Here is a 17,147-nt window from a genome sequence, read left to right as displayed (position 1 = left end):
TGATAGAACAACTTTATCATTTCAGAGTCATAATTACTATACACCAAACATTCACCTAAAGATTTTTCCAAATAAATAATAAAACCACTAGTTTAAGACAATTTTTCTCAAATTGATATTTGGAGTTTTAAGTGTATTATATTGCTTCACAAATCCCTGTATCCATCACAATAGTTCAACGACTAAGTTAAGATAATTAATTTTACTGCTATAAACAAATAATGGTGATGAAGGATGGTGATTTCAATTCATACCTTCCACCTTTAATTCTCAAGGCTATTAAGTGCTTAAATGCTGACATTATATTGACATATAAAACATTCTTAGCACATCACATTCTTCATAATTGTGTTTATTTTTAAAGATTGTTATATTTCATGTAGTCATACATTCGTAAAATAAATTTTTTTTTTTTTTTTACCCTACGCTTTAGGCAAAGTAGTGCAAACCTCCTTGTAGTTACTATGTGATTTAGAGAGTTCTAGACTCAAACAGTCCAAAGCTGATAACAACTATTTGTCGCCTAAATTCACAAGACTTTTAACCTCTCTGGGACTTACAGTCTTCATAAGAAATACAAAGAAGTTATTTACGTGAAATAATTCTTTAAATAATACTTAAAAGCTGTTTTGAATTACTAGCCATCCGTGGCTGGCGAGGTGAAAACACCTGCTATAAACTCACTTCCAGGCCCACTTCCGCAATTGGTCGCTTCCCAGACGGGCCACTTCCCAGACAGTCCGCTTGAGGGCGCTGTGGCGACAGCTAACGCCGGAGACGAGGAACGGACCCAGACGGCTGTCGCGGTCGTCGACGTCAACGCCGGCGTGGGCGTGGGCGCCGGCGCGGTGCACGCTGGGAGCTGTCACTAGGCCCTCCGGCTTTCGGGTTCGGTGTAGCTGCCACGGTTGCCAGGAGAGCGGCGCTGGCGGGGAGCGGCCGAGCACACGGCAGGTAAGTGTCTCCGCCTCCAAAGCGGTTGCGAGGCCGGCCGCTGGCCTTCCTCGGCCTGGCTCGTTCCCGAGCCGCGGCGGTATCCCGCGGGTCAGGCTGCTATGGCTTCGGGGATGTTGCCGCCCTGGCCCCTCCGGGAGCCGCGAAGTCGGGCGGCTGTGCTCTCGTTACCGGGGAAGCGGGAGCTGCGCACGGTCCGGCGGGCTGGGGCCGGTCGGAGGCGGGAGGGCGGCCGGCGGCTGACCCCGAGCCGCCAGCGCCCGGGCCGAGCAGTGCGCAAGGTGGGAGTGGAGGTCGCACCTGTGCGATTAAGGCGTGAGGCGTAACCTCTTTGTTGGAGGAATCGTGCAACATTATCAACTTGTTGGGTTCTTTTAATATCGGAGACGAATGCCAGCCATGGTTAATGGTCTGTGTTGGGGGGTGGGGTGGAAAGGAGGCAGAAGTTTATTAGAGGAAGTCAGATTAATCATAAGGAAGTTGTTAACAGTGATCATCTTTGATTCGCAAGGCTTCTAAAGTTGCGACATAATAGTTACTTGTTCAGTTTCCTTCATTCTTCTCCCTTTACCCTTAGGGGAAAGAGAGTGGCACACAACTGTACATTTTTAAAGCTAAGTAAATTGTGATTTGATTATTCTTACACTATTTTAGATTTATTTGGAGTTTGAGAAATATAAAGATTGGGAAAATCTGATGTGGAGCCTAGTTAAACCAATCAAAACATTTTCTTGATAATTAAAAAAAAAGAAGCCAGGAAAACAGCCTGACAAAGAAGCCCTGAGCTATGTATAGAAAAACAAAAATCTCAATTTCGATGTTGATGGCTACCTTCTATGCAGGCATAAGATCCGAATTTTACTATGAATTACATGTCAGTATTAGGTGCTACTGAACTGGAACTCACCACTTGGTAAACAACGCAGGGATTTAGTTGAGCTGACAGAAGTTACAGCAAGCATAAATTAACTCCAGTTGTAGTGCAAATGCTTTATTTTAGTGATTACCTTCAGCTGTCACTCGGACGCCATCAATCCCCAAATTGCTAAACAATAGCCAACCTCCAGGTGAACCTGATTATTAGGAACTCAAGTCTTGAAGGAAGGATTAAAAATTCCTAAGTTAATAGACCAGTAAATATGACACTATAACCAAAATGTTAAATGTAGATTAAATGTTGTTAATGAAATGTTTGGCTGTATAAAGTCAAAAGTGTCCTATTTTTTAGTTAAACTAGAGGAAAGAGCTCTAGCCTGGGAATGAGAGATTCATTTAATTTCTTCGTTCTTCTAATGTATGATCTCTCTAGGCATCAGTTTTGTCATCTATGGCAATTTCATAAGAGCCGAGATTTTCAAACTAGTTTCCACCTGAACACTGTTCTGAATTCAATAATAGGCTTACTGCCGCAAAATAGTGTCCCATGTCAAATAATATGGGAGCACATTGGGTATAATGAGGAATTTAACTTTTGATTTGCGTTTAACTGAAGGACTTCTCACCCTGGCTAGATAGCTTGGTTGGTTAGAGCATCATCCCAATACACAAAGGTTGTGGGCTCAGTTCCCAGTTAGGACACTTACAAGAAGAGACTGATATTTCTTGTATCCCTCTCCCCTTTCTTTCTCTCTAAAATCAATATAAGTAAAATAAAATAACTGCAGGACTTCTCAAAACCTTTACTATTATTATGATTATATGTATGTACATCCTTGGGGGAATATTACTGAAGCATTTCCTAAACTTACCTAGGCAGAAAGCCATTTTCTCGTGGCCTACCTGTTAACATCTGGAATATTACAGCAGGTCCTCGAATAACATTTCCTTCAATGTCATTTCTTTATATCACTGCTGTAGAAATTTGTTTATGTCATTCAGCCTGTGGTAAAGTTAATTTTGCAGTATATGTCATTTCACCTCAGTTCCAAGAACTGACTTACTGTAGGTAGAAAACCAATTTAAAAATTACAGTACTTGATTGAGCTGATCCCCTTTTCAACTCTGAAATTCTCCATGTGGCTTTCAGCTTAAGCTTTCTGGAGCTTGAAGATCTAGTGGCAACTCACTGGCGTAACAGAGGCCTATATTTTCCAAGTAACATATTAATATTAAGTATGCACATAGATTTCTGTGGGCCTACTGCTTGAAGTTATGGCAGAAGAGTATCTTCTTTTTTCTGGTCTCTTGATGCTTTTCTGTAACCATAATTATTTCATGTTTTGAATTTGATTTTATGTTCAACTTACTGACATTATTAAGAATGGCATTATAAAGTTCCAACAAGTAAACACTTGCTAATAATGACTTTTTTAAAAATTTATTTCTTTAACGAGAGAGGTAGATAGAGGGACAGACAGGAAGGGAGAGAGATGAGAAGCATCAATTCATGGTTAGACACTGTAGTTATTCTTTGATTGCTTCTCAGATTTGCCTTCACAGGGGAGAGAGGCTGGCTCAGGCCGAGCCAGTGACACCTTGCTCAAGCCAGTGACCTTTGGGCTTAAGCCAGTGACCATGACATCATGTCTGATCCCGTGCTGAAGCCGGCAACCTCACACTCAAGCTGGTGACCTTGGGGTTTTGAACCTGGGTCCTCAGCATCCCAGGACAACACTATTCACTTAACCACCACCTGGTCGAGTGGCGTTATTTTTACTATGAATGATTTGCCTCTCTAGTCATGAATTCTTAAACTAGGAAATGTACTCAAAGCCATTTAAATAAACTTAAGAATTAATCACTAAATTTTAAAAGGGCAGGTTATTGAAAAGAATGAAAGGTTAAAACAAATTCTTTTTGTTTTTCTTAGCGAGAGAGAGAAGGGGGGGTGAGACAGACAGGGACAGATAGATAGGAAGGGGGAGAGATGAGAAGCATCAATTCTTCGTTGTGGCAGCTTAGTTGTTCATTGATTGCTTTCTCATATGTGCCTTGATGGTAGGGAGGGCAGAGTGGGAAGGGGGTCTGGCTTCAGGTGAGCCAGCAACCATGAGGTCATGTCTGATCCCATGCTCAAGCCAGTGACCCAGTGCTCAAGCTGGTGACCTCAGGGTTTTGAACCTGGGTCTTCAACAGCCCAAGTCAACACTCTATCCACTGCGCCATCACCTCCCTGGTCAGGCAAAACATAAATTCTAAGACAGTTTCTAAATTGCTTACACTCAAAATCTGTGTGTTGAATACAATCTTAAATTTTGCTAAATTCTGTCTGGTGTTGTTAGCATACAACAGGTATGGCTACTTTCTATTTTTTGTTCCTTTGTTAGTAATGAGTGCTATTAATCTACTCTTTTGGGGAATAATAAATTTAATTTTAATAGGTAAGCCTTCACTCAAATAAGTTCTGTTCTTGAAATGAATGTAGAATTATAGAGCTGCTATTTTTATGTAATAGCTGACAGTTTTTATTGAAAATTCATTATATGAATGAGTACTTTTGATCCCCTTGTTTTTAGAATGCAATTTTTCTTTTCCCTTTATTGTATTCAACTTCCTCTCCCCAAGCTAGTCAAGCCTAAAACCTCAGTGACTTTTCATTGCATAGGTCAAATATACGCTTATCAAATTCCTAAGGGAAAATTTACATATAATATGCACTCAATTTGTATGTACATTTTATACACACCATGTAACCAATACCACAATCAAGATTTGAAACATGCCATCACTCAGGTCTGTATATTTATGCTAAGCTCTTTTTGAATGCTCTGTCTCTACATGTATAAATCATACCTATATCAATCCTAGCTCAAATGAGTCCTTTTTTTTAAATTATCTCATTTTGAAGTAATTTTTTTTTCTGCAGACTTTCCTATTTAAATTTCTTTGAACATTTTTTTCTGTCCTTCATGGTGGCTAAATAAATGGGGTGCCTCAAAACTGGCACTTGTATTTATTTGTTGACCCAATGGGAAATTGTAGTATTTCTCAAACTTAAGTCACTTTTTAAAATTTCTTTTTAATTTACCCAATTATAGTCACATTCATTGTTATTTTGTATTTCAGGTATACAGCAGAGTGATAAGACAATCATATACTTTACAAAGTGTCCCCCTGATATTTCCAGTACTTACCCGGCACTCACCATACATAATTATTACAGTGTTATTGACTATATTTCCTGTGCTGTCCATTACACCCCCTATTACTTTTTCTGCATCTATTGATATGATCATATGATTTTTATCCTTCATTTTATTTATGTGGTATACCATGTTAATTGATTTGCAGGTACTGTACCCACCTTTTATCCCAGGAATAAATCCATTTAATCATGATGTCTGACCTTTTTAATGTATTGCTAGATTTTACTAATATTTTGTTGAAGATTTCTACATCTGTGTTACTTTGAGAAGCATAAGTGTTACTTTGAGAAGCATACTTTGAGAAGCATAGGTGTTAGTACTTTGAATGTTTGATGAAATTCACCTGTGAAGCCATCTGGTCTAGGACTTTTGCTTGTTGGGAGTTTTTTGATTACTGCTACAATTTTCATAAGTCAAAATTGTTCTCTTCAGAGATTCAATTTTGGAAGATTGTATGTTTCTAGGAATTTTTCCATTTCTTCCAGATGGTTCAGTTTGTTGGCATATAATTATTCATAATATTTTCTTATACTTTATATTTATGTGGTGTCAGTTGTTACTTTTCTTTCATTTCTGATTTTATTTGGGTCATTTCTCTCTCTCTCTCTCTTTCACTCTCTCTTTTTTCTTTTTTTGATGAGTCTAGTTAAAGGTTTATCAATTTTTTTATCTTTTCAGAAAACCAGCTTATGGTTTTATTGCTCTTTTGTATTGCTTTTCTCTTTAAATTCTATTTCTTTTGTTTCTGCTTTGATCTTGATTCTTTCCTTCCTTCTGCTCACCTTAGGCTTTATTGTTCTTTTTCTAGTTCCTTTAAGTGTCAGGTTAGATTTATTTGAGATTTTTCTTGTTTCTTGACATAGGCATAGGCCTGTAATGCTATGAATTTAGAACTGCTTTCGCTATGTGTTATAGATTTTGGGTTATTTTATTTTTATTTTTCTCAAGGTGTCCTTTGATTTCTTCTTCAACCTCATTGTAAGAACCCATTCATTGTTTAGTAAAATGTTATTTAACCTCATGTTTTGTAAGGTTTTTTTCCTTGTAATTGATTTCTAGTTTCATACTGTTGTGGTCACAGATACTTGATATGACTTCAGTCTACTTAAATTTATTAAAACTTTTTTTTTATCTAACGTGCTATATCATGGAAAATGTTTCATTGCACTTGAAAAGAAGGTATATACTTCTGTTTTCGGGTGAAATGCTCTGAAGATGTCAATTAAATCCATCTTATACAGTGTGTCATTTAAGGCCACCATCAAACTTCAGTCATTTTTGTATCTTCAGAGTATGGCCACAACTGCATACTTCTGCATACTTATTGCCTTAATATTTCTTTATATCAATGTGGCTATTAAAATATTTTTAAAGGAAAGTTAAAATAACCACCATAAGTAAAAATCAGGTATTAGTTGCCTTAAACAGAAGGTAGACATAAAGATGAAAATAATAGAAACAAATCACTGTTGTTAAATTCTAGCTGGAATGAAATGTCTGCTGAAAACTCTTAGTTGAGATTTATGGTTCTTTGTTTAAAAGGGAGATTAGCAAGAATTATAGAGGTGTTAATAACACCAATCTGAGATCCCTTGGTGTAATCTGAGGAGTTAAAATAGAATGAAGGAGGAAAGACTGGCTCACTTGATTCAGTGTCACTTAGCCCTTGTCCTTGGGACCATAAAATCATATCAGGTTGGTGGTCTAAATTTTGGGACATACTGTATTATGCAGGGCTTGAAAATTACTTAGAATTTTATTTGGGAAACAAGCCTCAGCTTTCATTTAAAAGATATACTAGAGTCAACTTTAAAAATATGATACAAAGATGAAAAGTTAATGTGATTATTATTGAATGGTGTCTATTTTTCTCAAAAGTATTTTTAATGTTACTTTTACAGATAAAACACTACTATTATCTCTTTGTTTTTAGGGAACATTAGCTTTAAGATAAACTTTTAAATCTAAAACGATCTAAATCTAGAAACTACTGGGAGTCTTTTATATGACAAAATGATGACTAAATGAAATGTTAATAATATAATGTTTATCTGGCAAAGCTTCTATAAGAGTAGATGATGTAATAAACTTAAAAAGATCTGATATCTTCTTCCTTCTTTAATTTGAGCTATCAGTTTTGCCCTGCAGTAGACATTTCCAGTCTAATTTCTTATGTAGTAATGAAGTCTTTATTCTTATGGCAAGAATTTTGTATGAACAGGCAGGAACATAAATTCTCTACTCTGAAAAATATGTTTATATTTCCACTTGCTATGGTTATTTACAGGCATATATCTATATTGTGAGCTTAATATTTAAATTGCATTATTTTGTGCTCATGAATAAAGAGTTCAGGTAAGCAGACCATTTATTTTGTTTTACTCTTTACCAAAAAATAATTTACCTGAGTGATACTAGGTTTATCAGCACACACATAATTTGCTACTCAACAGGAGTCAGATTGCTGTTCATCCAAGGTTCTAGGATGCAGCCTCAACTGGGAAGAAAGAGCCCTTTGGATGAATAGTCTTTATTTCATAAAAGAGCCATCACCCAAATAAATAGTTTCTTTCCTCTGTCTCTACCATAGAATAAAACAACAGTGTAGAAGCAGTGTAGTTAAATTGTTATCATTTAAAAGTGACATCTGACTATAATCAGAAAAATTATAAAAGCACAGGAGTCTTAGTCCTTTGAGTAAAACAGGTAAATAAATAACTCTGCATTTCCAGTTGCTTTTGTTTGTGCTGTTACATTATGAAAAAGTACTATAAAATATCAGCAACCTGAAACCTTTAGGGCAGGGGTCCCCAAATATTTTACACAAGGGGCCAGTTCACTGTCCCTCAGACCGTTGGATGACCAGACTATAAAAAAATCTCTATGCACACTGCACATATCTTATTTTAAAGTAAAAAAACAAAACGGGAACATACAATATTTAAAATAAAGAACAAGTAAATTTAAATCAACAAACTGACCAGTATTTCAATGGGAACTATGGGCCTGCTTTTGGCTAATGAGATGGTCTTCAGCAAGGGGTGCTAGGACCACTTAATGGCAGGACAGTGTCTCTAACAAACGGTATTGGGAAAACTGGATGTGCACATGCAGAAGGATGAAGTCAAAACCTTACTTTACACCATATACAAAATTAACTCAAAGGGAATCAAAGATTTAAACATAATACTAAAACTATAAAACTCACAGAAGAAAATATAAGAGGAAACTGCATGACATTTGGTTTGGCAGTGATTTCTTGGATATGACAACAAAAACACAGGTAACAAAAGCAAAAATAGACAAATGGGACTACATCAAACTTAAACACTTTTGGGCAGGGGTTGGGAACCATTCTGGCTGAGAGAGCCATGAACGCCACATATTTTGAAATGTAATTCCATGAGAGTCATACAATATGTTTAACACTAAATACAAGTACAATCAATGTCTGCATTTTATGTAAGACCAACACTTTTAAAGTACAGTAAGTCTCCAAATTCTTTTTAATAACGTTATGCTGTTGCTAACCAATGATGAATAAAGTACTTCTTACCATTAATGCGACTTCTGGTGCTGCATGGCTTTGCTGATGGCTTTGTAGTTTGGTTGATACATGGTGAGGTTAAACTTCATGCAGGCATTGAGACTTCCATCCATTAAACATTATTGTAGGTTGGTCTTAACATTCTTTATATGTGAGAAAGACTGCTCACATGCATACGTAGAACCAAACATTGTCAGCACAGCAATACTCACACGCTGCAGTATGTGGTATGTGATAGGAAGCGCGTTCCAAGTTTTGACAATCAGCTGGTCCGCAGGTTGAAGTTTTTCCATTTCAACCCACTTGTGTTTGCTCGCCAACTCTGCTTGCTGTCGTGCAAGTCTTTCCAAATCTTCATTCAGTGACTTAAACTTATTCACCCACATGTCTGAGGCCTTGATCAGCAGCTTATAGCTCAAAATCTCTGACAGAGACACCAGGGATGTAACTCAGGTCGGCGCTGTCCACTGCACACTCCTGTGGATGGTTAATGAACTTAAAAAGATGAGTGTGCTCATGAAATTTCCCAAAGCGTGCTTTGAATGACTGCAGGAGATTAGATGTGAAGTCTGCCAGCTGCTGGAGATCAAGATGTTGAGCAGGATCACTTGCTGTGCCTGCATCTTTAAACTCTCTCAGTTTCTCAAAGTGTATTAAATGACCTGTTTCAATGTCCATGATGAAGAGTTCCTACTTGTTTTCAAATGCAAACACTGCTTGTTGAAGGGATAAGACTGTATTTCCAACGCCTTGCATTTTCACATTGAGCTGGTTCAGATGTTCAATCATGTCCACGAGATAGTAGAACTTCAGGAGCCACTCAGTGTTAGTTAACTCAGGATGCTTGATGTTTTTCATTCAAGAAAAGTCTGGATTTCGCTCAGATAAGCTGCGAAACGGCTGAGCACCTTCCCTCTTGACAACGAATACACATTGCTGTGCAGAAGCAGACCAGGATAATTATTCCCAGCTTCATCCAGGAGTGTTTTAAACAGGCGATCATTTAAAGCTCGGGCAACAATAAAGTTGTCCACCGGAATGACCAGCGATATTACCTCACCAAGCTGCTCGCCACACATCTGAGCACAAAGCACCTCCTGATGTAGGATGCAGTGAAAACTTAGGATGGGTCTCTTTTCATGTTCATGAAGAAGCGCTACAAATCTTCTGTTTTTCCCCACCATGCACAGAGAACCATCAGTACACACCGAAATAAGTTTATCCATTGGTAGATTTTTATTTTTTAGCGAACTCAGTGAAAGACTTGAATAAATCCTCCCTTCTTGTTGTCTCTATTATAGGCAAAACAGCAAGACTTTCCTCAGGTAGTGTGTCACCTACAGCATACCTTGCAATCAGGCTGAACTGGGATAAATGGCTTACGTCTGTTGACTCATCCAGAGCAAGAGAAAAGAACGGTGCTGCATTTATGTCCTTCATTTGTGTTGCCTCAGTTTAATTTGCCATCATGATGGTACGATTGTGAACAGTTCTTGCCAACAGAGGCATGTCTTTTATTTGTTTGATTATCTTGTCTTTATCCGAAAAGTCATCAAAAGTTCATTGGCAACATCAAGCATGAATGTTTTGGCATACTCCCCATCTGTGAATGGCTTTTCATTTCTCACAATTGCTAAAGCACCAGCAGAGCTAGCCGAATTCCAGTCACCTTGTTAGGTCCAAACACGGAGTTGCTGCTGATTAGCTTGCACTCTGTACAGTAGCTCTTGACATGCTTTCTTCCTGCTGTCCCCCACTGGATATTTCGATGCAAATGTAGTATGGCGTGTGTGGAAATGCTGCTTTATATTTGACCCTTTCATCGATGCAATTTTATCATTGCATATTAGACACAGTGCAGAACCTGCTCTCTCCACAAAGGCGAATTCCTCTGTCCATTCCTGCTGAAAAGTACAATACTCCATCTTTTTTTTTTTTTTTTTTTGCCATCTTCTTCGTCAAAAGGGTTTATGCAATTAGCTAGCTGCCTACTTGATTAAAAGGAGGGAAGTTTACTTCCTGACCTCACAACAACCCGTGTACGTTATGCATTATCCAATAAAAATTTGGTGTTGTCCTGGAGGACAGCTGTGATTGGCTCTAGCCACCCGCAACTATGAACATGAGTGGTAGGAAATGAATGGATTGTAATACATGAGAATGTTTATATTTTTAACATTATTTTTTATTAAAGATTTGTCTGTGAGCCAGATGCAGCCATCAAAAGAGCCACATCTGGCTCATTAGCCATAGGTTCCCAACCCCTGCTTTTGGGCATTAAAGAACACAAAAGAATGAAAAGACAACTTATGTAATGGGAGAAATACTTTCAAATCATATATCTGTAAAGGGACTAATATCCTGAATATACAAAGAACTCTTGCAACTCAACAACAGAAAGACAAATCAGTTACAAAATGGCAAAAGTCTTTAACTAAACAGTTCTCTAATGATGATATACAAATGACCAGCGAGCATATGAAAATATACTGAACATTAATAAACAAGTGAAATTCAAAATTTACACCTATTTGGATGGCTACTTTATATTTAAAAAAATAAAAATTTTTGTCAACAGTGTGGAGAAATTATAAACTTTGTGCACTGTTGGTGGGAATGTAAAGTGGAACAGCTGCTGTGGAAAACAGTATGGTGTTTCCTCAGAAAATTAAAAATAGAACTACTATTTGATACAATTCTACTTCTGAGTATATGTCCAAAAGAGTAAGCAGGATCTTGTAGAGATTTGCATGCTCACATTCATAGCTACTTACTAAAGTTAAGAGGTAGAAACCACCTAAATGTCTATGAAAAGCTGAATGGATAAAATATAGTTTATGCATACTGTAGAATATTATTTAATCTTAAAAGGAACGAAATCTTATCACATGCTACAACATGGATGAACCTTGAGGTTCAGTTTGAATACACTTAACAGTGAACTGTGCACTTAAGAATGGTCAAAATTTTTAATTTTATGTTGAATAAGACAGGTCAGGGGGCTTGAATCAGAAACTATCATTCTGAGTCACAGCATTTGGAATGTAATTTTACACAGAAAAAGCTCCTGAAAAGGAGCACAGGTCATACCCAGAAAAGGAGTAGCTGACGCACCAAGATGGGAGTGAACAAGTCTTGAACAGTTGACTGGTGTTAAAAAATATATACAATGACATTTGTTAAAGATGGTAGGCTGACTTTATTTATGTTCATCGTATAGATATAGGAACCACTGCAATTGGAGTTCACAGAGGAGGGAAAGATGGGCCTCAAGTTCAAGCATAGCATGGGAAATTATAACCAAAATAAATGCAGGGTTGGGGGTCAATGGATAGAAAATTTCTAAAAGGAAGCCGTAGGGGTAAGGAGGAATCCTGGCTAAACTGATGTAGCAGGATTGTTGCTGAAGACAGGCCAGGGTGATAAAACTTTGGAGGATAGGGAACCTGACCAGGTATTGGCAAGGTGGTGGTTGGCGTCAGGCATTGACGGGGTCTCTGGTTAAACTGACTTAGCAGGGTTCTTGCTAAAACTACATTTTACAAGAAAGTACACAGATGGGCCTAGGAGAGGGTTCAGAAGGCTGGCTAAAGTTTAGTGAAGCAAAGAGTCTTTGTCAGTACATTTTGCTTAGCAAGGATAGAAATATGAATATGAATTATAGGACAGATTGAATGGGTCCAGGTTATGAAAAGACTTTATTATCATATAATTAAGAGCTTGCATTTCATTTCTAAGTAATTGAATGTCATAATTATAGCCATGATGACTACTTCATATATGCTAAGCAAGCACTGGGCTAAAGTGCTTTTTATGGATTATAAATTTACTTTTCTGAGCTTCTAGCAGGAAGTAATAAGCTGAAACTGTTTTTTGCTATTTAAAATTAATTGGCTGTAGAGAAGCTGAAGTAGGTGAAAAATGGGAGGCTATTGTAATAGTTCAGGTGAAACTATTCAAGAGCCACTGATTAAAGGACCATTCTGAAAGATGTCTACTACAGTGACATTCTGAAAGATGTCTACTACAGTTACGATCTGGTTGATAGACTGGATGTGAGAATAGGAAATGAACCTAAAGTGCAAGCTTGTGTGATTGGCAAGATGATGGTTCTGTTTACAGTAATGAAGTTAAAAAAAATAAAAAGGAAATTCAGACAATAATAACAGTGCTTAACAGGTTATGTTTCTTGTATTGGAGTGATATTCTAATGAAATTTAAGAGAGCAGAGGGACTATAAAACAAAAGTAAGGAGAGATAATAATAGTTCATGGTTTATTAGTGTTTTTGAGGATATCTGGTTTTTGTAAAGGAACTTTGAGTAACGACTTGACAGTAATATTTGGACCTCATCTAAAGATCAGCGGTTCTCTCAACCTGTGGGTCGCGACCCTGGCGGGGATTGAACGACCAAAACACAGGGGTCGCCGAAAGCCATCGGAAATACATATTTTATTTTAAAATGTTTAAAACTATATTGTTTAATAAATATATATTTTCCAATGGCTTTAGGCGACCCCTGTATTTTGGTCGTTCTACCCCCGCCAGGGTTGCGACCCACAGGTTGAGACCTGCTGCTTTAGATGCATAGGCATCTTGATTAAGTTTGCATCTTAATGTATTCAATATGTGTGTTACTCTTAATTATTTTGGTTCTGATCTACATTCTATCTGCCAGAACATCTAGAATTAATTCTCTCTCTTGCATAGTAACAGCTCAGCAAAGTCCTTTTGTTCTTTTATTATTTGTTCTGTTTTCCCCTTGATCTTAAAACATGATAGGGGATGAACACTGGAGACATATGTATAGAAATAGGGGCATGTGTGCTCTAGGTCAGTGGTCACCAACCCCCGGGCCGCAGACTGGTACCGGTCCATGGGCCATTTGGTACTCGTCCACAGAGAAAGAATAAATAACTTACATTATTTCCGTTTTATTTATATTTAAGTCTGAACGATGTTTTATTTTTAAAAAATGACCAGATTCCCTCTGTTACATCCATCTAAGACTCACTCTTGATGCTTGTCTCGGTCACATGATACATTTATCCGTCCCACTCTAAAGGCCGGTCCGTGAAAATATTTTCTGACATTAAACTGGTCCGTGGCCCAAAAAAGGTTGGGGACCACTGCTGTAGGTAGTGTAACAGTGAAATGCTTTGTCTCTGACTGCATCTTGTTGAAGTCTGCTTTATTCTCATGGCCTTCAGGCTAATAGCTTCTGTGTCTTGCATATAAACAGGCTAATCATTGGAGGAATTCTGCTTGTAGCTTGGGTATTCCAAAAACAGCTGCTGTACTTTCCACAAAGTGCTTACCCTGAGGAGGTAAGGGAAATATTGTTTATCAAAGATTTTCCCAGGCCTCACCTGTGGTGGCGCAGTGGATAAAGAGGCGACCTCGAACACTGAGGTCACCAAGTGCGAAACCCTGGGCTTGCCTGGTTAAGGCACATATGGGAGTTGATGCTTCCTGCTCTTTACCCCCTTTTCTCTCTTTCTCCATCTCTGTCTCTCCTCTCTAAAATGAAAAATTTAAAATTTTTAAGAAAACTTAAAAAAATAGAAGCTTTGCAGGAGCTTTGTGACTACACTTTCACATCAACTAGCACAGTCTATCTTGGACTTCTGCCGGCTGCCTCCCAATATCTGGTAGTCGATCACCTCTTGCCCCACCCATTTCCCCTTCCATTGACATAAAAGCAGCCCAAACTCTGGTTTTGGAAGATAGATTTGAGATCTAATCATACATCTTCTCAGCACCATCTCAATCAATAAACCTTACCTAACTCCAAATTCTGACATTTTGAGATTTGACCTTTCTAAGTAAGCATCAGGTATATTAACTTTTTAGACCAGTGACACTAGTACCCCATTTTTGTCAGTGTAATATCTTGATCAAAATTAATTATCGGCCTGACCAGGCGGTAGCGCAGTGGATAGAGCGTTGGACTGGGATGCAGAGGACCCAGGTTCGAGACCCCGAGGTAGCCAGCTTGAGTGCGGGCTCATCTGGTTTGAGCAAAAGCCCACCAGCTTGAACCTAGGTCACTGGCTCCAGCAAGAGGTTACTCGGTCTGCTGAAGGCCCGCAGTCAAGGCACATATGAGAAAGCAATCAATGAACAACTAAGATGTTGCAACACGCAACAAAAAACGAATGATTGATACTTCTCATCTCTCTCCGTTCCTGTCTGTCTGTCCCTGTCTATCCCTCTCTCTGACTCACTGTCTTTGTAAAATATAAATAAATAAATAAAGGTTTAAAAAAATTAATTATCGTCTTTTTCTTTTGTCAATCAAAGGATTCCACCCTTGCAAGGTATAATTTTGGTGGCCGAGGCCAGGCAAGTTCACATTGTATCTGGGCAGATGGTAGAAAAACTGCAGAGCCAGAAAGGGTTGGGCCATTTCATTTAATAGAGTCTCATTGCAGACAATCACACAGGCAGGGGAAACTGCGTCTCAGGCAAACAAACAGCAAAATGGCCCCTCACAGTCATGGGCAATCACCGCATCCGCATCCCCAAGTGTAAGCACCCATAGCTTTATATAGATCATACACACGTGGTGGTGCTACCACATGCTCACGCACTAATCAAGCAAAGGGCTTGCAGCCAGTAAACCAGTGAGCAAGCCTAACAGAAGTGCCCCCAAGAAGGCTATACTTACTGTCTAGCACCATTCTTTCATAGCTTTGAGAAAACTGATGTACTTAGACACATGCATGGTTTGTGTCCAGTGTGAATCTTTTTGTAAATCCCCGAATGTGAAATAACTCAGCTAAAATGTTGGTGCCTTTCTGCCTGTGTAATATTTGGACCTTATCCTTTAGATGAATAGGCATGATTAAATTTGCATCTTAATATATGTGTGTTAGTCTTAATGACTTTCCATTTAGAAGTTTAAATAAAATTTAAACTTAACTTTAACTTTAAAATTTAAACTTAACATTGTCTGGGATTTTTTTTTAAGCTGAGAAAAAAAAATATATTGTTTTTCCCAAAGGCTATCAAATTTTTTTACGAATGTTTAAATACACTGAGAAGTGGAGAAAAATTTGTACTGGTTAGTATGTACATTGTAGCATTTCTAAGTTAATTCATGTAACAACTACTCTTTATCTTTAAATCTAATACTAAATTAATACTGTGTACTAATTTTTAAGATCGTGAGAACATTACTGTCAATTTGACTTTTAAAATATTGCTTAAATTTTATTTTCTTGGAAATAATTGTTTGATTAACTTAATATAGTAGGTTTAATTGAACATAAAGATTATTTTTGATTCTTTTACTTTATTTCTGGTGCTTTGTTCTAGTTAAGAAACTGTTTTTTAGTTTAAGCAGAATCATTGTCTTGTTAACTGAAGAGTAACAGCTATAAATGTGCATATTTATTTTGTGAAAAGTGATGTCTTAAACGGACGGGAACGAGGACTTGGTAGGATAGCTAAAAGAGTTGTCCTTTTTTTTACTTACTCTAAGTAGCCGTACACTCATATTTATTATTGTTCTTGTCTTACCTTCTACTGTTTCTGTGTATTTTTAAAAGCAATGTTTTTCTTCCTAATTGAAAACAAAAACAGGATATGGTCACTAGATAAATTTGGATTCTCAGGCTGACTTACCCTTGCCACCTAAAAAGTTTCTGTTTTATTTTCCCACCACCCACTCAATGTATAAATAGGGAAACAAAACAGGTTTCAATAATTAGCAAATTATGACTATCAGAAAGGTATGTTTGAAAAATCATGATGTAACCCAAACTTAAAATTTAGCTGTTTAAGATTCCCAGTTTTAGATTATCCACATACTTCTTTTGATATGGTTAGTACAAATATGACCAAACCAGAACATGCAATTGAATTATATCAGTAATGTCCACAGTTTCTTGAATATGTAGGAATTTTTTTGAAATATTTGTATTCTGAACTATTTTGTTTTGTCCCGTTATAACTAATAGCCCTCACAAATTACATCTCCCTTTATCAAGAGAAAAACCAAACCAAACTTGTTTTTATTAGGTTTTGTAAAGCATACCTTAGGTGCTTAATAATAGAATTTATAAACTAGAACATACCTCTAATCCAACAGGAATTAGGTAGCCTTAATTTTGGGATAGCCACACCTGTAAATCTCTTCTTGTATACACAACCCGGTCTGCAGCAATCTAGGAATTCATCCCATTTTAGAAAGCCTTTTTTTTAAACCTCTACAGAATTGTTTTTCTCAGGGGAGTAGATTATCTTCTTATACATACTGTATATAGCTCCAGTGGTTGGATTCAGATAATTTAACAATCGGATCTCTGCCCTAATGACTGTATTAAGTATAAAAAAATAAACACTGAAAGGCATATAGTTTATTATCTCATGCATTTAAAACTTAAATAAGAACAATAAAAGAGGTACACAAAACTAGATGTTATGAGTTTGAAAATATTAATGAAAAATATTAAATAATACTTGACAAAAAAACCCAATAAAACTGTTATTTAAGATATTTCCATATTGCTTCTTGATTGGCATCCTCATTTGCAATTTTTTTCACCTATGAACAG

General features: G+C 37.3%; 1 protein-coding gene across 10 annotated transcripts in view; it reads left to right on the top strand.

The window, feature by feature from the left end:
* Positions 1-776: 776 nt before the first annotated feature.
* Positions 777-17,147, top strand: part of DOP1A (DOP1 leucine zipper like protein A) — a 117,317-nt gene continuing 100,946 nt past the window's right edge. For 7 of the 10 annotated variants that reach the window (XM_066358946.1, XM_066358950.1, XM_066358943.1 and 4 more), the window contains exon 1: positions 778-954. The gene's annotated coding sequence lies outside the window, so the exon portion shown is untranslated. Of the gene's footprint in view, positions 955-17,147 lie in introns of all 10 variants that reach the window. The other 3 variants (XM_066358951.1, XM_066358944.1, XM_066358948.1) reach the window with 2 other exon arrangements.

The sequence above is a fragment of the Saccopteryx leptura genome, chromosome 1 (genome assembly GCF_036850995.1).
Source record: "Saccopteryx leptura isolate mSacLep1 chromosome 1, mSacLep1_pri_phased_curated, whole genome shotgun sequence".
Classification (NCBI taxonomy): domain Eukaryota; kingdom Metazoa; phylum Chordata; class Mammalia; order Chiroptera; family Emballonuridae; genus Saccopteryx; species Saccopteryx leptura.
Note: the sequence above shows the minus strand (reverse complement) of the source record. Positions and strands in the feature narration are given on the sequence as shown.